Source organism: Erithacus rubecula (assembly GCF_903797595.1).
Source record: "Erithacus rubecula genome assembly, contig: SUPER_W_unloc_4, whole genome shotgun sequence".
Lineage (NCBI taxonomy): Eukaryota > Metazoa > Chordata > Aves > Passeriformes > Muscicapidae > Erithacus > Erithacus rubecula.
Window position 1 is genome coordinate 205,320 of NW_027636323.1, and position 26,144 is coordinate 231,463.

At 44.7% G+C, this 26,144-nt stretch overlaps 1 protein-coding gene across 2 annotated transcripts in view; it reads left to right on the plus strand.

Annotated features, from left to right (window-relative positions):
* The first annotated feature begins 3,665 nt into the window (after nucleotides 1–3,665).
* LOC306814096 (transcription factor RFX3-like) overlaps nucleotides 3,666–26,144 on the plus strand; it is a 144,594-nt gene continuing 122,115 nt past the window's right edge. The window contains exons 1-2 of one of the 2 annotated variants that reach the window (XM_079329820.1): nucleotides 3,666–3,771; nucleotides 6,038–6,135. The gene's annotated coding sequence lies outside the window, so the exon portion shown is untranslated. Of the gene's footprint in view, nucleotides 3,772–6,037; nucleotides 6,136–25,348; nucleotides 25,420–26,144 lie in introns of those variants that run through there. The other variant, XM_079329821.1, reaches the window with a different exon arrangement.

The following is a 26,144-nucleotide window of genomic DNA, read 5'->3' on the forward strand; positions in this document are numbered from 1 at the left end:
CTGCACTGATCCCTGGGGAACACCATTAGTGTCTGGTCACCAACTGGATGCAGAACCATTCACCACCACTCTCTGGGCCTGGCCATCCAGTCAGTTTTTAACCCAGCAAAGACTGCAGCTGTCTAAGCTGTGGGCTGCCAGCTTTTTCAGGAGAATATTGTGTGAGGCAGTGTCAAAGGCTTTACTGAATTCCAGGTAGACACATCCACAACCTTTCCCTCATCCACTAGGCTGGTCACCTGGTCATAAGATATCACATTGGTCAGGCAGGACCTGCCTTTCCTAAACATACTAATGATCACTAATTTGGCTTGCCTCTTGAGTTGGTAGGAGGGCTGTGTCCTCCCTGAATGCCCTTCTTGCCTGAACTGCTGTGTAAACTGCCACACCTGCCTTGGCTGATGCACCCTGCCTTGGCTGATGTGCTACTGTTCTGGGTTCATCCAGGACAGGGTTAATTTTTTGCAGTAGTCAGGAGGGGGGTGTGGACAGGACCATAATTTTATTCAATACCACTTCACATCACTGTCAGGGGTGGGAAAGGGACTCTCTCTTGCTTTGGGGATGAGGAAAAGGGTCTCTTTCATTTCTGAGGAGAAGGGTGTTTCTTCCAGTTGAGAAAATGTGGAAGGAGAACCTGTCCAGTATTTGTTTATTCTTGCAGGCTTTCTGTGTAAATAATTTCTTTCTTATACCTTTTGTTATTAATATTGTTGCTGTTACTGTTTGTTTTAATCTTATTGATGTTTCCAATAAATTGTTCTTATCTCAAAATGTGATCTTTGCCTTTTGTGCTTCCAATTGGGGGGGGTGGGGAAGCAGAAATGTGTGTTCAGCAGGAGTACTAAATTGGGGAATACCATTTCTAAGCCCCAACAGCCTTATTTGGAACCCAATGTGAGGTATGAAGGATTGAGATAGCAACAGGTCTGCCCAGAGCGGGTTGGAAGCAGATTTGATCTAAGCATTTGTTGTATTAGGTATGGAGCCACTGGTCACAATGTTGCTTGGTCTGTTCAAGTGGATGTCGTACCCAACCCTGTATATATTCCTGTTTGTGCGCTTAATGATGATCTTTTCAGAGCAGGGAGATATCAACATAGCTTTGTTGCTGTACTGTGGGATATCAGCTGATGACATAACATCAAGAGCAGTGAGGGTCATTTGGGATGTGTATTCAGTGTTGCTCTCCTACCCTTACCTCAGACGCTGCTTTTGGGAGTGCATTCATAATCATACCCAGCCTGTGGGGAGAACAGAAGAGGATGATTTTCCACACCTTTTCACCCCCTTTTCCTCCTTCAGGCCTGTTACAATAGCTTTTGAGAATTTAGAATTTTCCTTGGATGTTAAGGAAAGCATGTTCTTATTGCTAAGTCTGTCAGGTCTCCTCAGTGCGGCCCACACCATGTTTAGAGTCATGAGATTTTTAGGAAGGTCATTCAGATATCTGCCCCAAGGGGAAATAGTCATGCGTGGCATGGCATGTGGGATAAGGTGGGCCTGTTATTGGAGAAAATTTGCCATCCACGTTTTGGGAGTGGGAGTTGACCCCTGAACAACTACAGGACCCTGACAATATGACAGAATATTTGCAAGGAGAAAGCTGTGGCAAGTCCAGAGAAAAACAACTTATTGCAATGTGCTGGGCCCTGACTGCTATTTATCAGACACTGCTCATCACTAGACAGCACCCTCTGAGGGAGTAGGAGGAAAACAGAACAACAGGCACCATTGCCTATCAAACTGCAGTTGAGCCAGGGGAACATTCTGTGCTGGTAGCAGTCGCCTCTATACAGAAGAAAAATCTTAGACCAAATCAGTTTGCCTCATGAGGGTTGAAGAGGAAGCAGGGCCATCTCAAAAGAAGGAAGAGGTAGGGCCAGAGAGGATCACCTGATCCCTATCCCATGTGAGCTGCAAGATATGTGAAAAGATTTCAGCCGCCAATCGGGTGAGACCCTGGTGACCTGGCTGTTCCAGTGCTGGGATATCACAGCCCAAGATATGAAACTAGATGGTAGTGAAGCCAAGCAACTGGGATTCCTGTCCCGGGATGTGGGCATTGACAAGGGCATTGAGAAGAAGACAGAAACTCTCAGCCTCTGGAAGTAACTCCTGTCAAACATGAGGGAAAGGTATTTTCTCAAGGATGATTTAGTAGTGAGCCCAAGCAGGTGGAATGCCATGGAGAAGGGTATCCAGTACCTGAGAGAATTAGCTGTGCTGGAGGTACTTTGTAGGGATTCAAATAATGAACAGTCTCCTGCAGATCCAGATGAGGTCCAGTGTAACAGTGGTATACACAATCCATGTGGCGGAAGTTTGTACAGAGCACTTCATTGTCATACACCAACTCACTGACCTTGATGCCAATGACAAAAGAACAAACAGTGCTTCAGGTGACTACAGGACTCTGGCAATATGAAGATCATCATTTTTCCTCCCTACCACCCTGTGCCTTGGCTGTGGAAAAACTGTCCAAGACTATGGACAGATTTGAAAGACACAAGCAAGTTAGAGAGAAAATGCCCTATGCCCCACCAGTATGGACCAGAGTCTCTGCTGTTGGAAGCAAGCATCCTCCCACTTGAGAGAGGGTACAAACCATGAGGTAACCTGTGGTTTTACCTGCATGACCACGGAGAGGACGTGAGGAAGGGGGATGGAAAACCTACCTCTGCCCTGGGAGCCATGGCTATGTGATTTGAGTGGAAGAACAACCACCGCAGGGAATTCTTCAAGGATAAATGCTGCTCCAGTTTCCAGTGGGCAAGTCCTCAGGCAGAATAGAAGGGCTGATGTTACTTCTCATCATCTCAAAGGGACCTCCAGGTCATATTTACAAGAAGTGAACAATGAGTACTGACCAGGACTAGAGGGGTAATGCTCCCAGCCAGGTGAAGGAAAGGGACAGTAGAATCTATTGGACTGTGGGGATCCCATGGCCTGTTACATCAGACCCACAAGACTATAAGGCTTTAGTTAACACTGGTGCACAATGTACCCTGATGCCATCAAGATATGTAGGGGCAGAATCCATCTCTTTCTGAGGTGACAATGGGATCCCAACAGCTGACTGTACTGTAAGCTGAAGTTAGCCTGACTAGAAAAGAATGGTGAAAATACCCCATTGTGACTGGTCCAGAGCCCCTGTGCACCTTGGCATAGATTACCTCAGGAGAGGGTATTTCAAGGACCCAAAAGGGCATTGTTGGGCTTTTGCGATAACTGCTGTGGAGACAGAGGGAATTAGCTGAATACCTTGTCCGGTCTCTCAGAGGAACCTTCTATGGAACTGCTGTGGGTCAAAGAACAACAGATACCAATTGCTACCACAACTATGCACTGTCAGCAACACTGCACCAACCAGGACTCTGGGACTCCCATACATAGATGATTTATGGAGAACCTGGGAGTGGCCAGCAAGACTTGTTCACCTTTTAGTATCCCCATATGGCCAGTGTGTAAGTCCAATGGAGAGTGGAGGCTGACAGTGGACTATTATGACCTGAACAAATTCACACCACCACTGAATGCTGCTGAGTTGGACACACTGGAGCTTCAGTACTAACTGGAGTACCAGACAGCAAAATGGTGCTGCCATCCATATTGCTAATGCATTTTTCTCAATTCCTTTAGCTGCAGAATGCAGGCCACAGTTTTCTTTCACCTGAAGAGGCATCCAGTACACCTGGAGCCAACTGCCCTAGGGGTGGAAACACAGCCCTGCTATTTGCCATGGACTGATCCAGACTGCACTGCAAAAGGGTGAGGCTTCAGAACACAGTACATTGATGGCATCATCCTATGAGGCAACACAGCAGAGGAGGTTTTTGAGAAAGGGAAGAAGATAATCCAAATCCTCCTGAAAACTGGTTTTGCCATAAAGCAAAGGGAGCCCTAAATTGGGGAATATCATTTCTAAATCATGATAGTCACACCCTGTTTGCCTGCCCTATTTGCCCCATGCCTGGTTGCTTCTTGGACGCATCTTTTGTACCTGTGGGAGTTGGTCACCTTCAGTCCTGGCGCTGCCTACACTGAATTAGAGCTGCCACTTGTCTAGCTTTTAACAGCTCCTGCTCTGGCTGAGGGTGGTGCGCCTTCTCTCTCTCTGTGCTAGGTTCACAGTTTTGCTGGTTTTTGTAAAGCTCTCAGTACAATCCTCCACTCCAGAGCATGTCTGCCAGAGCAGTGCACCTTGGAGACATGATGATGCATCACGTGCATGAGAACCAGACTCTTCTAGGATTACACTGAATTTTTTAGGACCTACTCTCACAGGTCAAAATTTGCCTTTTAACATCACAGGTAAGTTGTGATTTAGAGGCTTGTATTGTATAGAGTTAAACTGTAGTAAAAAAATTACAAAAAATCAGCATACAGATGACCAAATAAAATTTACTACCTTCCAAAATATAGTTCCTAAGCTTGTTATAAATCATATAGTTCTTGATCTTTCTAGACAGTTCTTTCCTTGGTATTGAAAATATCCATACTCACAAGGGCCTCCATCTCCAGTATTAGTACTTGTTGTGGTTAGACACTGGCCAAACACCAGCTACCCATGAAAGTCATTTGCTTACCTTTTTCTGCTAAAGTTGAGCAGAGGAGAGGGGAAAAAAATTAATGAAGGGCTCATGAGTTAAGGACTGGGAAAAATCATTCTAAGGACAAAATATGTTCAAATTTAAAATAAAAAGTAAATTTATTATTAGCAGAGTCAGAGGAGGATAATGAGACATAAAATAAGCCTTTAAAACACCTTTTCCTCCTCTATCCCCTCCCTCTTTTCCATCAACAGTGCAGGGAGACAGGGCATGGGGGTCTTGGTCAGTTTTTCATTTGAGATCTTTTTCTGTTTGCTGGGGGAGAGGAGTCTTTTCTCTTCTATGCTGTGGTGTCCCTCCCACGGGCAGTTTTTCCAAAACTGTTATGGCATGGGTCATTTGTCCACGGGGTGCAGTCTTTTAAGGCTAGGCTGCTCTAGTTTGAAAGCAAGGGCCCTCTCTCTCTATTCGGGTCTCCCACTAGATTGCAGCTTTTTCTAGCATCCACCCGCTCCAGCGTGAACACTTTTCTCACAGGCTGTGAGTGAATCTCTGCATCCCCCATAGACTTCATACATTACAGGGGGACTGTTTGTTTCACTATAGTCCTCACTAAGGCTTGCAGAGGAATCTTGGTTCTTACACTTGGAGTACCTCCTCCTACTTTTTCTTTTCCACTGACCTTAGTGTGCCATGTTGTTTTCCCTCACATATTCTCACTTCCTCCTCTTCTCTGACTAGAAGAAAAACTGCTGCTTGTAGGTACCATTGTCAACAAGTTCCACTAATTCAAAGATTCTTTCAGGATCCTGCAGTGCCGGGAAGTTGCTTTCATCCAGGTTCCACATCAGGGAGTGGCCTGCCACATTTTCACTGTTAGCCATGCAGCAGCACCACCACCATGTGGGCAGTGATGACCGCTACAGCGCTGGCACTATTTAGCACCTCTCTTCATGCAGGGCTCTTCTGCCTGCAGCATGATTGGCTTGGGGCAGCCAGGCAGGCAAAGCTAGCTGCAATCTGTGCTGAGATGGTGGCAAGCCACAGTGGCAGCCACGGCGTCTCTCCACCTCTGGGGAAAAAACTGCTGTTTAGATTTTCTTCTTAAATATGTAATCACAGAAGCATTACCAACATCTCTAATTGGGCAAGCAGCATGTCCATCTTCAGAGCCATCAGAGATTGGCACTGTTGGACATGGTAGGAGCTTCTAGCAGCTTCTCGCAGAAGCTACCCCTGTGCCGCCCCCCCCCCCCCCCCCCACTACAAAAAATAAATAAATCAGGCTATGCCAAATCAACACCGCACTCCACTTAGCATGCTACAGATTTGCAACACAATATTGCATTTTGTGCCATTTAGTAATTGTGAGAAAAGGGACGTCCCAAAATTGAGAGTATTGTTTAGAAATCATTAGATGCACTGAAGCATTAATTCTTTTTATAAGGTAAACTATCCTATATTTCTGGTGTTCTTGTTTGCAGGTGCAACAAGTACAGACTGTGCAACAGGTACAACATGTCTATCCAGCCCAGGTTCAGTATGTGGAGGGAAGTGACACAGTCTACACAAATGGAACAATGTAAGTTGGTTATTCATCTAAATTAGAATGTTTACTAAAATATGAAGTTAAATGTGCATTCTATTTATGACATCATATGAGCTGCTATGTTTTAATTAGCAAAGAAATTGAACAAAAACTTTCTTTTTTGTCATATTAAATCATTATTTGAGTGAAAACAACTTGGATTCATACCACTTGAATTAATCTAAAATGAATTCAGGTAATTGTTATAGTTGGACAGTGTGAATCTGTATATGCAGAATTTTGTTGTTTGGGGAAAAAACTTGGGTTTATGGACAAGTTTGAAGTTATGCTGATAGGAAGTATGGTCTAAATTTGTCATGATATGATCATCTGTGTAATAAAGTAGTCTTCATGTGGGCCTCTATCCTTCTAGTTGAAATTATACTGGCAAGTTCCTAAATTGCTGAGGCAGTTGTAGTCATTACTTACAGAAAACAATTATATAATTTTGTTATTGTTTTAAGTGCAATGATATATGTATTTATTACTTTTTCCAAAGGAAAGAAGGTAGAGGAAGGAGAATATGTCCTTTTGCTTCTCTCTCATATTCTTCTATTTACTGTGCTTTTCTTGCTTCAATGAACAAGTTTTCTACCAACAAATTCCTTTCTCCCATGTTCAAACTTAAAATCATATAATAATTTAGGTCAAAAGAGACCTCTAGAGGTTATATGGTAAACCCCCCCCCCACACACAGTCAGAGTAGGGCTAACTTCAAAATTGCTCAGGGAGAACTTTCAACACTCATATAACATCATCATAGACAAGCTGACAAAGTGCAGCTTAGATAAGTGGACAGTGAGGTGGACTGAAAACTGGCTGAGCTGCTGGGCTCAGACAGTTGTGATCAGAAGCCTAAAGTCTATCTGGAGATCAATGTCTAGTGGTGTTTCCCTGGGCTGATCCTTGGGTCAATACTGTTTAGCAACTTCATTAATGACCTGAACAGTGTGACAGAGAGCACCCTCAGCAAGTTTTCAGATGGTACAAAGTTGGAAGGAGTGTTTGATAGACCAGATGGCTGCTGTGCCTTCAGAAGGATCTCAACAGACTAGAAAAATGGGCAGAAAGGAATGAAAACAAGGAATTAAGTCACCACTTCCCATGGGCAGGCATGTGTTCAGCCATTTCCAGGAGAGCAGGGCCCTATCATGCATAACAGTGACTTGGGAAGACAAACGCCATCACTCCAAACATTCCCCTCCTTTCTCCTTCTTCCCCTCACTTTATATACTGAGCATGATGCCATGTGGTCTGGAATATCCCTTTGGTCAGTTTGGGTCTCCTGTCCTGGCTGTGTCTCCTCCCAACTTCCCATGCACCCTCAGCCTCGTTGACAACTTGGCAGTATGAAAAGCAGAGAAGGCCTTGGCTTTGTGTAGCCCTGATCAGCAATAACAAAAATATCTCTGTATTATCAACCCTGTGTTCAGCACAAAAATAAAACATAGCCCTGTACCAGCCACTGGGAAGAAAATTAACTCTACCCTAGCTGAAACCAGCACAAAGAGGGAGGCATGCTAAATACTGTAACTTCTTCCTATGTATCCATAAGAAGGAGCTAGGCTTAGCATGGAGATAAACACAAGGCTCAAAAGAGGCTCCTTGCCTTTCTTTATTTCATGGTGGTCCCAGGGTAAAAGAGGAAGAGGATCTCAGATCTTGGCTTTTTCTAGGAAAGGGTCAGGGAGGGGATATTTGGCTCTCTGCCAATAGGATAGGGACAGGAGGGAAGAGGTAAGACCTTCCTTATACCTCTGGTATCGGATTACAACATCTCACCATTTTCTGTTTATTAAGTGAGGGCAAGATATTAAATTTATTTTGATTTGGATTATGATTTTGCCCACCATTTGTAATTGGTGGGAGAATTAGATTGTTCTATGCTTTTCATTTCTATGTGATTGAATACAGAGGTAGAAGGAATGATACCATTAATAGCTTTGAAAACTAAGTGACGTGGGATCCTGAATGCCATTATTACAAGGAAAATAATAACAAAGAATAACAAAATTGTTTTAACTAAAGAAGTCCACCACCCTGAGAACCCCCAGCCTTTGAACAGTTCATTGAACCAATCTTCAGATTCTTGCTTTACTTGTCCCATCAATCTGTCCATGTTTCGGAGGGCAGAGTGGACATTAGGAGCTTTTGAGGTCAGATTCATACAGCAAAGTCCTTCAAATTCCTGGCATTCATGTCCATGCAGTAGCAGAAGAAAATCTATAGCAGCACGATTTTGGAGTGTGGCCTGCCTGGTAATTTCCTCATCTTCTAGGAGGGAACTGATGGCAGTTGATGTTAAGTTTGCCTGTTTAACAAACCAACACTCTAGGTGGCCTAATTCACCTAGAGCTTTGGCTGCTGCGACCCACGGAAGAAACACGGACACAGCAATTCTTTATGATTTGGCCCAATGGAAAATATCAGCATTACAGTTTGGATCCAAATTGTCAGCATTTCTTTTTTGTATTTTTCCAGCCAATTTGTTCTTGTGAGTTCAATCACTAATTAGGGTTTTGTTGGGTGCTAACAGGGACAACCGCCCGAAGGTACATGGCCCTCCTAGAAGCCGAGAAGGAATCCCTGCCCATGCCCGGTCTCCACAAATCAAAAACAATCCCTTAGGGAGACTTTTGGGACTTGAATACATTGGAGTGCCCATTGCAATATGGTTTAAAATATTACACCAATGTTTGGCCATAAATTCTTTATGAAATTGTCGTATGAGATGGAACTCATTAGTGTTAGTAGGTTTTGGGATGATATTAAAATGAATGCAGTATTGTGCTGGATAGGAACTCAATAACTCTAATTCTTGGGGTTTCTGAGCTGCTTTGGGCAGCTTTGGCAGCAACTCCTCTATGGGGTTTTTACTCATTGCAGCTTGCTGCCTAGGATTTTTATCATTGGGCTTTTGTATTTCAAAGCTGGCTGAATATTCTCCAGCCTTCAATGGGGCTCCTACCAGGCAGGTGGACATAGGATCCTTTGCTGCTGCAGTGGACAGACATATGTTTTCCTGTTGGAGTGTCTGTGCCAGGGTCACCCAAATGTTTTGACGTGGCTGAGGGACGATCCATCCTGCTGCCAAACTGTTCAGTGTTAACAAGAAGACAACTTGGAAGGGGTTCTTCACGGGGTTGAGTGGAGGGTAGGTTTTCTCTAAAAGGAAAAACAAACATTTTAAAACACATTAAAAGTCTCTGTCTGCCAGAAGGTCCTTCTTTATGAAGATTTTTCCTCTTCTTTCCGGCGGCGTCTTCTTTTTGAAGCAATGACAACTTGCTTTTCATCTCCTTCTGCTAGAGTTGGATTTTTTGGAACAAAAGGTTTCACCCACTTTTGGGGAATCCACCGAGGGCCTGAGGGAGTGGATACACATGCATAACCACGTCCCCAGGTAACAAGTTCATAGGGACCTTTGGTTTCCCATGTTTCTGGGTCCCTAATCAAAACTGGTGGATGCTGAGACAACTTGAACTGTTTACTGCTGTTAAAGTGACGTACCACAGGAGGACTCATGTTTTCAAATGAACAATTCTAGAAACTGACAGTGAACAGGGCTTTACAGAGCTTTTGCTGTGGAGACATCCACACAGTGGAACTCCTCTGTCTAGCCAGGACCTGTTTGAGCGTCTGGTGGGCACGCTCGATCACAGCTTGACCTGTGGGGAAATGGGGGATGCCAGTTTTATGTTCCACTCCCTACTGCTGGATAAACTCCAGGAAATCCTTGGATATGTATGCTGGGCCATTATCTGTTTTGATTTCCCTAGGGATCCCCAACACTGAAAAGGCTTGCACTAGGTGTTGTTTAGCATGAACAGCCCTTTCTCCTGCATGAGCAGACGCATAAATTGCACCTGAATATGTGTCAATACTCACATGGACATATTTGAGGCAACCAAAACTGGGAATGTGTGTAATGTCTGTTTGCCACACTTCACAGCTGCCAAGGCCTCAGGGATTAACCCCCATACCCAGTGATGGCATGGCCTGGAGCTGGCAGCTGAGACAGGTGGCCACAATAGCTCAAGCCTGACTCCATGTTAGCTGGAACTGATGAACCACACCTGGAGCATTTTGGTGGTATTGCTGGTGGCTCAGCTTTGCCTGTTGGAAGATGTCAGGGAGGCGTGCTTTCTCAGCTGGGGCTGCAAGGGAGTCTGCCACTCTATTCCCTTCTGCGATTTCTCCTGGCAGCTCTGTATGTGACCTTACATGCATCACATAGAAGGAATGCTCTCTGTGTGAAACCAAATAGATTAGTTTTGAGAGCAGCCTGAAGAGATGCTTGTTATCAATATCTTTGAGAACTGCCTGCTCCGCTCTAGACACTACTCCAGCAACATAAGCTGAGTCAGTTACCAAGTTAAATGGTTCTGAAAACTTCTCAAAGGCTCTCACAACTGCAGCCAGCTCGGCTATTTGGGGTGAACCCTCCACAAACTCAAGATCAGCTTCCCAATGCTGAGTCTGTGGGTTTCTCCAAGTCATCACCGACTTGTGCGATGTCCCTGATGCATCTGTGAACACTGTGAGAGATCTGAGTGGTCTCCGACTCCTCTTTTCATGATGGATGAGGTGGAAATCCTCATTGAACAACTTATGAGCTTGGCTGTGGACCGATATTTGTTCACTGTAGCTGTCCAGAGATATTTGGAGGCTGGCATTGCTCTGGAGCAAGTGCTCAAACATCTCTTTGGTCAACCTTTCAGGAGAGTTCCTTCCTTCCTTCCTCAGAAAGTTTGACCGGGAGGGGAATGCATGCAAAGTCACAACCAGCCAGCTCACGCAGCCTCATTCTTGCCTTCTGAATCAGCTGAGCTATCAACTCCTGTGGCTGAGTTATGGTTTTGGATCTTTGATGGGAGAGGAAGACCCATTTTATGATTAAAAGTGAATCTTTCTGCCCCTCAATCCACTGGAATATTAGACCATGCAGGTGTTGCAGTTTCCCCAAAACAATGAATTTGAAAGGCAACTCAGGCTGATAGCGGTGAGCCTGCCTCTCTGCCAATGCTTTCTGTACCTTTACAATTGCAGATTTTGCCTCTGGGGTCAGTTCCCTGGGAGAAACCAACTCCCTCTCCCCCTTTAATAAATTAAAAAGGGATTGTAAGTCCTCATTTGTGAGACTTAGCCAGGGCTTTACCCAATTCAAAGACCCACACAGGGAGTGGACATCTGCTAGGGTTTTGGGATTACAATTGATTTCCAATTTCTGTGGAACAATGGTCGGTGCAGTAATTTCCAAGCCCAGATACTTCCAAGGTGGCATCCTTTGAACTTTGTCTTCCTGCAATTGAAATCCAGCAGAGGTTAAAACTTTAACCTCTGGGTCAAGTGTGTGTTGGAGTATTAAGTTATTGGGAGCACACACTAAGACATCATCTATATATTGTAATATGATAGCTTCCCTTCTCTGTGCACGCACCAGGGATAGCAATGAGGCTACATACCACTGGCAGATGGAAGGGCTGCACTTCATACCTTGTGGAATCATTTTCTAGTGGTACCGCTTCATTGGGGCTTCTCGATTCATCGAGGGAACTGAGAATGCAAACCTTGGGGCATCTTCAGGGTGTAGGGGGATTTGGAAAAAACAATCTTTGATGTCTTTTACAGCCAATTGCCAATCTTGGGGAAGCATTGTTGGAGATGGCATCCCAGGTTGAGGTTACCCCATGTCCTGAATCACTTTGTTTATTTCTTTGAGGTCATGTAACAATCTCCACTTGTCCTTCCCCGGTTTTTTTTATTACAAAGACCGGGGAATTCCAAGGGCTTGTTGTTTCTTCAATGTGGTTTTTTGCCAATTGCTCCTTTACGAGTTCTTCAAGCGCCTTAAGCTTTTCTTTTTTCATTGACCACTGTGCTACCCAGATTGGGGTGTCACTTAACCATGTTAATTTCTGGGCAGGGCGCTCCACAGTGGCCAGTTCTAAAAATCCTGAGGAGTTTTAGGGATAATCATTCTAATTCCCACTGGGACATGGTGTCTCTCCCCCATAAGGGACACTTGTAATCTATAACAAACGGACGGACACTTGCTAGTTTTCCATCCGGTCTCTCAATTTGCACGATGCTTTTTGGTATTTTTGCCAATTTAATTCCTCCTATACCTTGAATTTTTCCAGCCACAGGTTGCAGTTCCCAGTGTGAAGGCCATATCCTTTCCAGAATGATCGTCACATCTGCACCTGTGTTAAGCACTCCTTCCACATGGAGATGATCTGATCCATGTGTTAGGTTGCATGCCAAAGAAGGTTTTTCCTCACCCACCGTTTCTACCCAGTAGGCCTCAGGTGATTTTCCATCTGCTGTGACCTCTGCTGGAATGGGAAGGGCCAGGGCTAAGATTTGCCCTTCACCCAGGTAGAATGGTGGCTGAGAACAGCGTGCTAATATTATGAGGCAGGATATTTTTCCTTTCATAATCATAGGAGCTACTTCAATTTCTAAGGATGTTTGTGCTGTGTCTCCAGCAACAAAATAGTCACTCTCCATTTCCATGTGAAATATGGTCACGTCTAATAAGCTGCTTGACAGGTCCACTGTAATAATTGTCCAATCAGTAGACCTGAAATGAAAACCTTTGGTAGTCTCCAGCCTGACACGGCCACAAGGGTGCTGGACCTGGTTAATAGAACATTTGACATTTAATTTGTTTTGCATACCCACACTTTTTATCCCATTCTCCCCCTTTGTTTTTAAGAGAGAGGCTTTTCTCAGAGTAGTGCCTGCAGTATTTATATCTTTGCGTGTTATGTTAATAACGGGCTCGTGCTGCACACTCAGTTTTTTTGTTTGTTGGAATTCTTTTGTTTCTGGTTAAGAGGGCATTCCCTAGCAAAATGTCCTTGCTTTTTACCATGGAAGCAGGTGGTATGCTGCAGCTGTTCAGGTGGCACTGGTTACTTCTTTGCTTGTGGTGTTTCAGCTGCTGCAGGCTTGGATGGTGCTGGCCTTGGATTCCTTTCTGGTGCACTGAACAGTTCTGCTTTGCTGGTGCATGCCTCTATGATTTGTGCTAAAGTTGGTTCTGGATACATAGAAAGACTTAGAATAACTCTTGGACACGCTTCATTGGCATTTCTTTGTGCCAATTCTTTTATCAATTCTGTCTGGGTTGCTGAATCGTGCACTTGTCCTTCCACCTCTGTGCGCAGACGATCTACAAATCTTAAAAAATTCTCAGAATCATATTGTTTTGCATTAATATAACTACCAGTTACTTCAAATGTTGGTAATTGATTAAAAGCTTTTTCGGCTATATTGCAAATTTTATCTAAAACAAATTTAGATAACACTCGAGTTTGTTTTTCAGGGCAATGGAAATTCCCTTCACCACATAAATGATCCAGTGTAATATTATTATCCTCATAGTCTTTGGAATTGTCAGGGCTTTGGTTAAGCTCTGTTAAAAGAACCATTAAAGAATGTTTCCAAATATTAACCCATAAATCATATTCTAAAGGGAGTTAGCAAATACCTGAAAAGATCCTTCAAATCATGGGGTACCATCTCATTTGAAGTAAAAGTTGCTTTCATCATGCCTTTAAACATTTCACTGGTTCTCCCAAATTCTTTTTGTATTTTACAAATTTCTTTTTTATCTTGGCATGTTAAAGGTTGGTAATCTCTCTTGCCATTTCTCCTACCAACATAGACTACCGGAGCAGCTGATGGTATATAGTCTTCTAGGTTTTGAGCTTTAGGGCTAGGTGTCTCTTTATATATTAGCCTGGGAGATAGTGCAGTCTCCCCTGCTGCAGGGACAGCGTGTGTTCCTCAGCTGCTGTTAGCTGAACGTTTTCCTCCCCCATTGCCTGCAGTTCCTGGGTTATCACTGTCTCTCTGGCATTTGCTGTAATTAGGAGGATTGGGATCTGTAACCTGAGCCGGGAAGAGGTGACTAGGGGAGCCTGTGGGTGTAGGGTTACACGGGAGCAGAAACAGGTTATGACAGGGGAAAGGGAAGGGGGCAGGGAAGGGGACTGACGAGAAGAAAGGTTTGTGGGAAGAAGAAGCTGAGGCATGGTTGCTGTTATAGATCATGCAGTCTCCATTGTGAGAAAAAGGAAAGTTTCCTGTTGAACTATTATTACAGTGTCCCTAAGGTAAACTGGGTGAAAGAGACGGGTATATAGAGGATTCTCTAGCAGGCTGTTCAAAATTTTCAGAACTTGGGTATATGGGGGGGGGGAAGCTTAGTAGCTTCCTGAGGTATTTCTCGTTTTTCATTATTTTCCGGGACAGGGGAGTTTGGAGGAGATGGGGGGCGGGGGGGGGGGGGGGGGGGTTAAAGGATCTATCTGTGGCTGTTTTTTGTTCTCTGTTTCTAATAAGCATTTGCATACTTGTAAAAATATTGGAAGAAACAGAGCAGCTTGAGAGTCAAATTTCTCTACCTTAGATGTTAATAAATTTCCCACATTATTCCAAAATAAAACTGAATTTATATTTTGTAATTCGCAGTCTGGAATTTCAAAAAACAGCCAAGAGACAAAATGCTTTAACAGATTTTTAGAAACTGTAATTTTTTCAGCATGTAAAATTTTTTGAATTTGAGAAAACACTCTTTTGATGTGCAGATAACTCTGCACCCATTCTGATTTTTTAAAAGTGATCTGCACAATACCTTGTACTTCCACGCAACACCCACACAAACAAAAATGACTCTTTTCTGACCCGAAATTAAAAAACTCCGGGAGAAAAGGGAATGCGGGGGTTTCTGTGATCAGGAGGATCCAACCCGAACACGTGTCCTGCGTCCCGCCATCCGTGTCAAACCCGGGGAAGCCCTGCAGCCTTGCACTGCTTTTGGGGGGCTTCCCGGGCACTGCACAATGCCGGAGGAGTGAGCTGCGCCGCTGCAAGTGGGTTTAATGTTGCGGTTTCTGCGAGAACAGCGGGGAGCCGCTCTGCCCAAATCGCGGCTGCTGCTGCAGCATCGAAGGGTCCTAAAGCCTGCCCCTCCCCCTCACTAGGGGCAAATTTTGGGGTTCCCACCTCCCATGAGGGATTTTTTACCTGTCCTGCAGACCTGGGCTGTCGTGTGGTTGGTGGAAGCTGTTTATCTTCGAGCCGACTCACTCTGGCGCTAGAGAAGAGCTACTGGCTCAATCCTGCCTGCCTGAGGCTGTATAAAACAGCTGCCAAGCATGGAGGTACTTGATCGACCTAACGAGAGTAAAAATGCTCAAAATGGGATTTTAGCTGCCTGTGGGCTCTTAATTTCAAGCCCTACATCGGCCACCAACTGCAGTATGCTGTAACTCCTTCCTATCTATCTGTAATAAGGAGCTAGGCATTGCATGAGATAAACAAATGTTCAAAAGAGGCTCCTTGCCTTTCTCAAAGTTTGTAGTTTATTTCATGGTGGTCCCAGGGCAAAAGAGGAGGAGGATCTCAGATAACGGTCTTTTCTAGTGAAGGGTCAGGGAGGGGAATTTGGCTCTCTGCCAATAGGATAGGGACAGGAGGGAAGGGTTAAAGCATTCCTTATACCTCTGGTATTGGATTACAACACTAGCTGATCCTACTTTGAGCATGGGCTGGGAAGGCGTTTGGACTAGATAAGCTCCAGAGGTGACTTTCAACCTCAACTACTCTACTATTCTATGTTTCTGTGATTACACTTGAAGTCACCACAGAGAAAGTGCCATTGATATAGGATTGAAAAAAGCTACAATTGTATCTAAGGCTCTACATCTTAAAATATTAATCCAACTTCATAAAGATATTATTATTGGTTCCACAGAAAGGAATATAAAACTTGGTATTTACAAGAATTATACTGGACTGTAAACAGGAAATTTCTTTTTAATATTTAATACTGTCCAAGTTTAGGACAAATTTGGGGAAAAAGAGCTCCAAAGGGCCCCCCCCTCCTTTTCCTTTTTCACAATTCCTTCCTTCACTAAGCTCAGAAAGAATTGTTCTTCAGGTGAAAATGGAAAAAACTTTTTTATTAACAAAAATACAAAAGAAACACTCCCCAACCCAAACCCAGATGAGACGAACCCAGCCGGTCCTCGCCGGGGAGGGCGGCAGAGCCTCCCGAGCCGACCTCCAGCAGCGGCCCCCGAAGTCCAGATCCTTGTCCTCCGGAGTCGGTGCAAAACCCTGGAGCAGGAAGAAGGGAGAGAGGGGGAGGGGCAGCTGGGAGCAGGCCAAAGCAAGCCCAAGACAAGCAAAAGCAAACCCAAGACAAGCCAAAAGAGGAGCACAGGCAAAACAGCTGGGGGGGGGAAAGGGGAAAAAACGGCCAAAGCAGCCGGGGGAGGGGGTGCAGCTGAGCAGACGGCAGAGAGCAAGACACAGCCCAAGACCGAAGCGCAGCAAGAGCCAGCCGGAAAACACCAGACTAGATAAAACAGCCCGAGGGAGGGGCTGGCAGCTGCACGGGGGAAGCAAGGAGAGGAGCCAGTCCAAACATCAGCCCATAACAAATACAACACAGAAAACATAGAACAAATTATTTAGGAAGGAATCTAAACTACAGGTAGCACTTTCAGGAAGATCAACTTGGACTTTGCAATTGATAAGATGTTAAACCAGGGGGGATCCCAGACATCAAACTGTGATGGATGCAGGAATTGATAGAACTATACAAACTGATTAAGGGAATTACAAAGGAAAGAGGAAGCAGAGAGAGACAAAGAGGGGGGATAGACAGAAAGGAGGATAAATGTTTCCAGTCACAGGTAAAATGGAGCCAGTCAGTATGCTTGTTTGGCTGAGCCCTGTGCCTGATCACTGCAGCCTGTCCTATTTTCTTATATTTTCTTTTAAAATATTTTCTTAACTATCGCCCTGCCTAATCTCACTCTTTGTCCTCTGTGCATGTGTTGTGGCTTAACCCCAATTGGCAACTAAATACCACACACAGCTGCTTGCTCACTTCCCTTTGCCCCCATCCCCACTGTGCTGGGAAGGAGAATCAGAAAAGAAAATTAAACTCGTGGGTTGAGATAAGAACAGTATAATAATTGAAACAAAGTAAAATATAATAGTAATGATGGTAATATTGTAATACTAATACTACTGCTAATAGTTGTAATAAAAATGAGATGGAGAGAGGAAGGTAAAATCCAAGAAAAAGAAGTGATGCACAATACAAATGCTCACCACCCACTGACCGAGCAGCAATCGGCGCCTTCTGGCTAACTCCTCCCAGTTTATTCACTGAATATTATGTTCTATGGTACAGAATATCCCTTTGGGCAGTTCAGGTCAGCTGTCTGGAATATGCTTCTCCCAGCTTCTTGTGCAGCTCCTCCCTGGCAGAGCATGAGACACTGAAAAGCTCTTGACTCAGGGTAAGCACTGCTCAGCAACAACCAAAACATCCATGTGTTATCAGCATTATTCTCATACTGAATCCAAAACACAGCACTGTACCAGCTACTGAGAAGAAAATTAATTCTATCCCATCTGAGACTAGGACAATATGTGTGCTGCAAGGAACAGGTGTCATCTGCTGGTGAGACCCTTATGTGTGTGTGTGTGTGTGTGTGTGTGTGAAATTTGGTGCCCAGCTACTGGAGTCAGACTGGGGGTTGTAGGCACCCTGGGGCCTGTGGCTGTGGTGTCAACTGCAGGAGTGAGTGAGGATTCTGCCATCAGTAGTTAGACAGGTCATAGCTCTCTGAATCATCATCATATGGTTTGGGTTGGAAGGGACCTTTAAAGGTCCAACCCCGCTGTCACGAGCAAGGAATCCCTTTACAGTCAGGTTGTTCCTAATGCCCCCCAAGATGAGGTTTGTCTTCTTGGTTTCCAGGGCTCACTGCTGACACATATTGAGCTCCCTGTCAACCAGCACCCCCAGATCCCTTTCTGCAAGGCTGCTCTTCAGCCACTACTCTCCCAATCTATAATTGTGCCTGGCATTACTCTGTCACAGGTGTAGAACCTGGCATTTGGACTTGTTATTTTTCATGCCATTGATGATTGCTTCAGTTTATCCAGATCCCTCTACAAGGCCTCTTGTCCATCGAGAGATTCAGCAGCTCCCCCCAGTTTGGTATCATCAGCAAACTTGCTAATGGTGCATTCAACTACTGCATCCTTATCATTGATAAAGTTATTGAACAGAACTGGCCCTTAAATTAAACCCTGAGGAATACTGCTAGTGACCAGTTGGCAGCCAGATCTAGCCCCATTCACTACAACCATTTGAGCTCTGCTATCCAGGCACTTCTTTACCCGGCGCACCATGAACCTGCTCATTTCACAGTTGGACAACTAGTCCAGAAGGATACTGTGAAGGAGAGTATCAAAGTCCTTACTAAAATCCAGAAAAACTACACCCAGCTTATTATAGAATACCAAATTAAACAGGACTTTCCCTTGGCAAACTCTTGTTGATTGTCCCTGATGATTGCATTGTTTTTTAAATCTTTCAGTAGCACACAGTATTATCTTCTCCAGATTTTTTCCAGGTATTGAGGTTAGACTAACAGGTCTGTATTTCCCTGGGTCTTCCCTCACACCCTTCTTGTAACTAGGAATACCATTGGCCATTTTCCAGTTAGCAGGGACTTCCTCAGACTCCTAAAACATTTGGCAGATGATCAAGACGGATCCTACCATAACATCCTCTAGCTCCTTCGGAACTCTGCGATGAATCCCATCAGGCCCCATCATCTTGTGAACATTCAGCTGATACAACTGGTCCCTTACAATTTCAGTGCCCATAAATGGAAAACCACTGTTCCCTCAGTCATGATCCTCCATCTCAGAGGACTGGGCAGCCCAAGGTCTATCAGTATTGCTAATGATTGAGGCAAAACATGAATGTAATGCCTCTGTTCTTTCTTCATCCCTATTAGTCAGGTGACCATCTTCAACAAGTATCAGTTCAATGTTTTCTTTAGACATGCTCTTGCTATTAATGTATTTTATAAAGTCTTTCTTGTTATCTGACACAACCCTGGCCAGTTTCAACTCTAGTTGAACTTTGCTTTTTGTGTCTGCTCCCTGCAAATATGAGCCACATCTCTGTAATCTTCCTGCAAAGCCTAACCTTGCTTCCAGAGATTCTACAATTTATTTTTTCCTCTTGAGCTCCACGAGGACTTCCTTCTTCACCCAATTTGGTTTTCTGCCTCGCTTGACTTTTGACACAGTGAAATTGCCTGCTCTCCTGCTTCTGAAAGCTGGTTCTGAAAGACTGACCAGTACTCGTGGGCTCCGAAGTCCACAAAAGGAGATTCCCAGGGTAATCTTCTAATTAGCTCCATGAATACCTTAAAGATTGCTCTCTTGTAATCCAGGGCAGCAACTCTGCTGATTTTTTTTCTCATTACACTGAAAATTTTAAACTCAACCATTTTGTGGTCACTGTGGGCAAGACAGCCACCAACCATCACATCGCCCAAGAGTCCTTCGCTAGTCACAAACAAGTCTAGGAGGGCATCTTTCCTAGTTGGCTCACAGAGTACTTGTTACCTCCCACAAACTTCAGGGCTTCCCAAGGCCTGCTCATCACAGCAGGATGATATTCCCAGTCGATGTCTGGGAAGTTGGAATCCCTCATAAGGACGTGGGCTACTGATCCAGAGATTTCTCCTAATTGCTTACAGAATAACTCATTGCTGCTTGCATCCTGGCTGGGCGATCAGTAATAAACACCCACTATAATATCTCCTTTGTTTTCCATCCCCTTAAGCTTCACTCAGAGGCTCTCCACCACATCACTGGCAACTGTAAGGGCTGTACAATCAAACCTCTTCCTTACGTATAGTGCCGCATCTCCATCTCACCTGCCCTGCCTATCCCTCCTAAACAGCCTGTAGTCCTCCATCCCAACACTCCAGTTGTGGGACTCATTCCACCTAGCAAATATAACACTACCTGCTACATCAGTTAGACATATACAAGTCTATGGGACTTGATGGGATCCACCCAAGGTGGAATGCTTTGGAGCAGATCACCCCTACAAAGAGGGGCCTGGACAGGCTGAATTGATGGACTGAGGTGAATTTTATCAGGTTCATGAAGGCCAAGTGCCAGGTCCTGCACCTGGGTCGCAACAACTCCATGCAATGCTACAGGCTTGAGGAAGAGTGAATGGAAAGCTGCCTGTCAGAAAAGGACCTGGAGGTGTTGGTCAACTGCCAGCTGAACATAAGCCATCAGCGTGCCCAGATGGCCAAGAAGGCCAATGGCATCCTGGCCTGTATCAGGAATAGTGTGGCCAACCGGACCAGGGAAGTGATTGTCCCTCTGTACTCAGCACTGGCAAGGCCGCACCTCAAGTACTGTGTTCAGTTTTGGGTCCCTCACTACAGGAAGGACATGGAAGGACATCGAGATGTTGGAACATGTCCAAAGGAGGGCAACAAAGCTGGCGAAGAGTCTAAGGCATGAGTCTTATGAGGACCAGCTGAGGGAACTGGGGTTGTTTAGTCTGGAGAAAGGAGACTCAGGGTGCACCTTATTGATCTGTACCTGAAAGGAGCTTGTGGTGAGGTGAAAGTTGGCTCTTTCGCCCAGCCAACTAGTGACAATACAAAGGGAAATGGCCTCAGGTTGAACCAGGGGAGGTTCAGGTTCAATATTAGAAAAAATTCTTCACTGGAAGGGTGGCTGAGCATTGGAAAAGGCTCCCCAGGGGAAATGGTGGATTCACCATCCTTGGAAGTGTTCAAAAAATGAGCGGACATGCACTTTACAATATGGTTTTCTTGACATGGTGGTATTAGGTCAAAGGTTGGACTTGATGATCTTGGAGGTCTTTTTCAACTTTAATGATTCTATGATTCTGTGACTATGATTACCAGGTCATGTTCATCTTATCAGCTAACACCCCAAAGTCCTTGTCCTCATGGCTGCTCTTGATCCATTCTCTACCCGCTCTGTATATTTGCATGGTATTTGCTCACACAGGTGCAGGACCTTGCATGTGGCCTCATAGAAATTCAGGAGTTTCACACAGGCCCATCTCTCTAGCCTGTCAAGATTGTCTTTGATGGCATCCCTTCCCTCCAGCTTGTCAACTGCACCACTCAGCTTGGTATTATCTGCAAACTTGATGAGACTGAGCTCAGTCCCATTGTCTATGTCATTAATGAAGATATTAAATAACACTGGTCACAAAATGGACCCCTGAGGGACACCACTCGTTACTGACCTTCATGTGAATATTGAGCTGTTAACCACTACCCTCTGGATGAGACCATCCAACCAATTCCTCATCTACCTTACAGTCCATCCATTGAATCCATCTCTCTTCAATTTAGAGAGAAGGATGTTGTAGGGGATCATGTCAAAGGCTTTACGGAAGTCCAGATAAATGACATCTGTAGTCCTTCTCTTGTTCACTGGTGGCATCACTGCATCATAGAAGGCCACTAGGTTGGTCAGGCAGGACTTGCCCTTGGTGAAGCCATACTGGCTGTCCTGAATCACCTCCCTGTCCTCCATGTGCCTTAGTACAGCTTCTAGGAGCATCTATTTCATGATATTCCCTGGCACTGAAGTGAGGCTGATAGGCTAGTAGTTCCCAGGGTCTTCCTTTCTACCCTTTTTTAAATGGGTGCAATATTTTCCTGTTTCCAGTCACCTGGGACTTCACTTGACCTCCATGTCTTTTCAAATATCATGGAGAATGGCTTTGGAAATACATCAGCCAATTCCCTCTGTACTGTGATTCATCTCATCAAGTCCCGTAGACTCATGTCTGTTCAGTTTCTTCAAGTGTTCACAAACATGACCAGTGGGATGGACTTGGCTCCCCCAGTCCCCTGTCTGGCAGTCCATCTACTTAAGATGTGTGGGAGAGGTTGCCATCAAAGACTGTGGCAAAAAATTTGTTGAGTACCTCGTCTGTTCTTATCCATCTGCCAGCCTTGCTTATGGGGGATGGGGGGGGGCAGGGGGGAAGGTTCATCTTCGACCTTCCTTTTCTGTCTGACATACCTGAAGAATCCTTTCTTCTTGTTCTCTGGTCATTTTCAATTCTAGCTGAGCTTTAGCCTTCCTGACTGCATCTCTGCATGTCCTAGCAAGGTTCTTATAGTCCTCAATGGCTATTTGGATATCTTTCCATACCTGTCATGTTTCTTTTTTGCTTTTAAGCACACCTATAATCTCATTGTTAAGCCAGGGTGGCATCTTGTTCTGTCTTCCTTTCCCTTTTTAGGGGATGGACTGTTCTTGTGCTTCCAAGAGACTGCTCTTCAATAACTCCCAGCACTCATAAACTCCTTTTCCCTTCATGGATGATTTCCATTGAGTGCCTCACACCTGGGCTCTGAGCATCTTCTAGTTGGCTCTTCTAAAATCCAGAGTCTTTGTCCTACTACTGATCTTCAGTGTGCTTGGCAGGATATTAAATTGCACAATGTTGTGATTGTTGTATCCAAGGCTATCACTGGCAGTTATCTTGTCAATTAAGTCTCAGTTTGCAAGCAGCAAATCCAGCAATGAACTGCTCCTAGTCAGCATGTCTAGTATCTGTGGCAGGAAGCAGTCCTCAGTGCATTCTAAGAACCTAATGATTGACTTGTGCCCTGCTGTGTTGTGCCTCCCCAGGCTGCACTGTGATCTGAAAAATGCACATTAGACCTTGGCCTCGACTAACTGCACTTGGACTAAGCCCCTCTTGAGTTTATGAGAAGCACTGTCTGTTCCCAGGAATGAACAACTCAGCTTATTCTGTGATTTCTATTTTTTAACAAACTACTTATTTTTCTTGCCTGAATAACAACCCAAGTGGAATATTTTTATTGGACCTTCACAGAAAGTTACTGACTCTAATTGATGCCAGGATGGAAAATTACTATGACTAAAGCTCATTCTCCAGCAGCACTATAAACAGCTGTCCAACATGAGACCCTTTGAGCTCTTGATTCCCAGAAGACAAGGGGATAATGTGTATGCCTGGAACACTGATAGCAGATGGCTATGGAGTCAACCAAGGACTGTGCACCATGAGAAAAAACAAGGTTTGGCTTGAGAAGGAGTGCCATGCAGAGGTAGGGCGGCATTTTTCTGGGATAAACATCCTTGTAGTTCCTGGAGATAAGCACAACACAGTACAGTTCAACCATAGGAATGAGGCCAAAAAGTGGGCATGGATTATAGGGGGATATTAAGACCGCCAAAGACCCCTGAAGCTCTCCGGCGCATTTCCAGAAAGGTCTGAAAGAACAGACTGCACATGAGAATTAATTTGCATAGAAACCGAGAAACCTGTCTTCTGGGTAGAGAAACCTATCCATAAAAATGTACCCACCCCCCAAGCCCGGGCAGCACTCCCAGGACCCTGGACATCTCATCAGTTGGACCAACGCTGCTGGACTGATGCTGAAACCAGGACTGATGATCTATTTTTTCTTTTTCTCTCCCCCTCTTTAATCTCTTTCTTTTTGTCTTTCACCCTACCCCTTTATCCAAAACCTACTGCCATGTGCTTATATAATAGGACAGGGAATAACATACCAATTTCCATGCCAAGTGTGTAATTTACTAATAAAACTTTCTCATTGTTTGCAGACCCTCTGACTTTGGTCATTCCTTTTGAACATGAGCATTTATGAATCTTAGGTGCTCCCTTCCCCTTAAGGGTGGGTCTTCACGCCGCTCCCTAATACAGCATAAGCTGGTGACTTCTTCCTGCATCTCCTCCACCCAGGAGCATGAGGTGCAGTCTTTACAGCTCTCCACATGGATAACAGATTCCCTGATAGGAAGCTCTGTCGGGGTGACTGCCTCCATTCATTCCAGGCTAGCCTGGCTAGACAGCCAATTCCTGCCTGCTGCAGAGTGCAGCCCTCATCTGGTCTCTACCACCATGGTTTCAACAACCTCAAAACACTGCCTAATAAGGTCCTATAATTCCCTGGAGATCTCAAGCTACTGGATAGGCTTGCACAGCCAACAGCTATTTGGGGTGACCATTGGGTCTGCAGTGTAAGATTGTGTTAGAAGAGCAGGCAGCAGTCCAACAACTAGTAGGATGTGCTGCCTTCCTCATGCACCCTTCTGCTTGAACTGCTGCGCAATCTCTTGCACCATTCCTCTCAAGCACTGTTTCCTATAGCACCATACTGTGGTCACTGGCACTTCCTAGGGGCCAGTTATATGTGGATTCCTGTGGTTTGAACTGGCTGCACCAACAGTGGGGACCACCCAACTGTCTCATGCCCCTCTTATGAGACCTGTTGACTGTTGGCCAGTCCCTATACAGACACACAGCCCAAGGGTATTGGGGGCCCAGAAAGCTTCTCAAACACCCTCCAGGACTTCATAAGCATCACACTCTTCTCAGCACACAACAAATACTACTGCTGCCGCCACTGTACATTTTTTCTGCTGTCATTGGCTTCCCGTGGTTCAAACTAGATGGGGAATAGCCACCACCACCCAAGCAAATGGAGCTCCAAACTGAAATCAAACACAAAAAGGAAATGCACAGAATGTGGAAGCAGGGACAGACTACTTGGGACAAACACAAAGGTATTGCCCATACATATATCAAGAAAGCTCTGAATATTGTCTGGTGCACACCCCTGCACTCCCCCTGTCCAACTCAAAGGGGGTAGAAGAATATCTGCACTAGTTTTATACCTTTTTGGGCAATAGTGGATGCTCTGTGAATCTTAACGATTCCTTACTGAAAAGCACTGAAGGATCCATTTGCCATCCAGACCAAAAAAAAAAAACCAAAACAAAACAAAAAAACAAATAAACCAGAGGCCGATGATGTGTTAGAAATCAACAGAGACACCCCTGTGAAATGCCACAAAGGAATCAGGTTGTTTTCCTCTAAAAAGCTGATAAGGTCAATAGGCCCACTGAAGTGCCTCTGTAGCAATGCATGCAGCATGGGTAACAGACAGGAAAAGATGAAAGCCTCTGCACCTGGAAAGCTATGATTTAATTGCTACCACTGAGATTTGGTAGGACAAATCACATGACTGGAGCACTGCAATTGATGGCTATAAACTCTTCAGAAAGCACAAACAAGGAAGAAGGGGTGGAGGGGTTGTCTTCTATGTAAAAAAATTGATTAAGAAAGCTGTCTTTGAAAACAAGTGTTGAATGGGTTGAGACCATTTGGGTAAAAATAAGGGAAAAGACAACAAAGGAAACCTCATGGTTGGTGTTTGCTACAGGCTGCCTGATCAAGGTGAGGATGTCAATTAAGCATTTTTACTTAAACTGCAGGAAAAATCATGCTCACAGGCTCTGATCCTCCTTGAGGACTTCAACCACCCTGACACCAGCAATGTCTCTTCTCACAACCTGAACCTCAGGGTCTGTATCCAAAACGGGGGGAAGCAGTACCTCCCATCATAGGAGAACATCAGATTTGTGAGCACCTAAGAAACCTGACCATACATAAATCCATGGGACCACACAAGATGAATGCCAGGGTCCTTAGGGAATTTGCTGATGTGGTTGCTAAGTCATACTCCATTGTATTTGAGAAGTTATGGCAGTCAGACCACATCCCCGATGACTGGAACAAAGGAAACGTGTCCATTTTTAAAAATTTTTAAAAGGACCACCCTGAGAACTACCAACCAGTAGACCTCACCTCTGTGTCCAGTAAGATCATGGGACAGATCCTTCTGGAAGATATATTGAGGCATACAGATAAGAGGGAGGAGATTAGCACAGCTAGCATGGCTTCACTAAAGACAAATTGTGCATGATCATTTTAGTGGTCTTCTACAATGGAGTGACTGCATCAGTGAAAAAGAAAAGAGCTACAGATGTAATCTACCTGGACTTCTGTAAGGCCTTGTGTGTTTAGACACTTCCCAGAAAGCAGGTCTTCAGCAGATTAAGTGTTTCTCTGGAAGGCAAACATAAATAATGAATGCCCGCCATTCTTCTGCCCTCCTTTAGCTTTTATATTTAAGCTGACATTATATGGTTTGGAATATCCTTTTGGTTAATTTGGGTCAAGTGGCCTGGTTGTGTCTCCTCCCAGGATCTTGCTCACTCCCAGCCCCTTGATGGAGGGGCAAGGATGT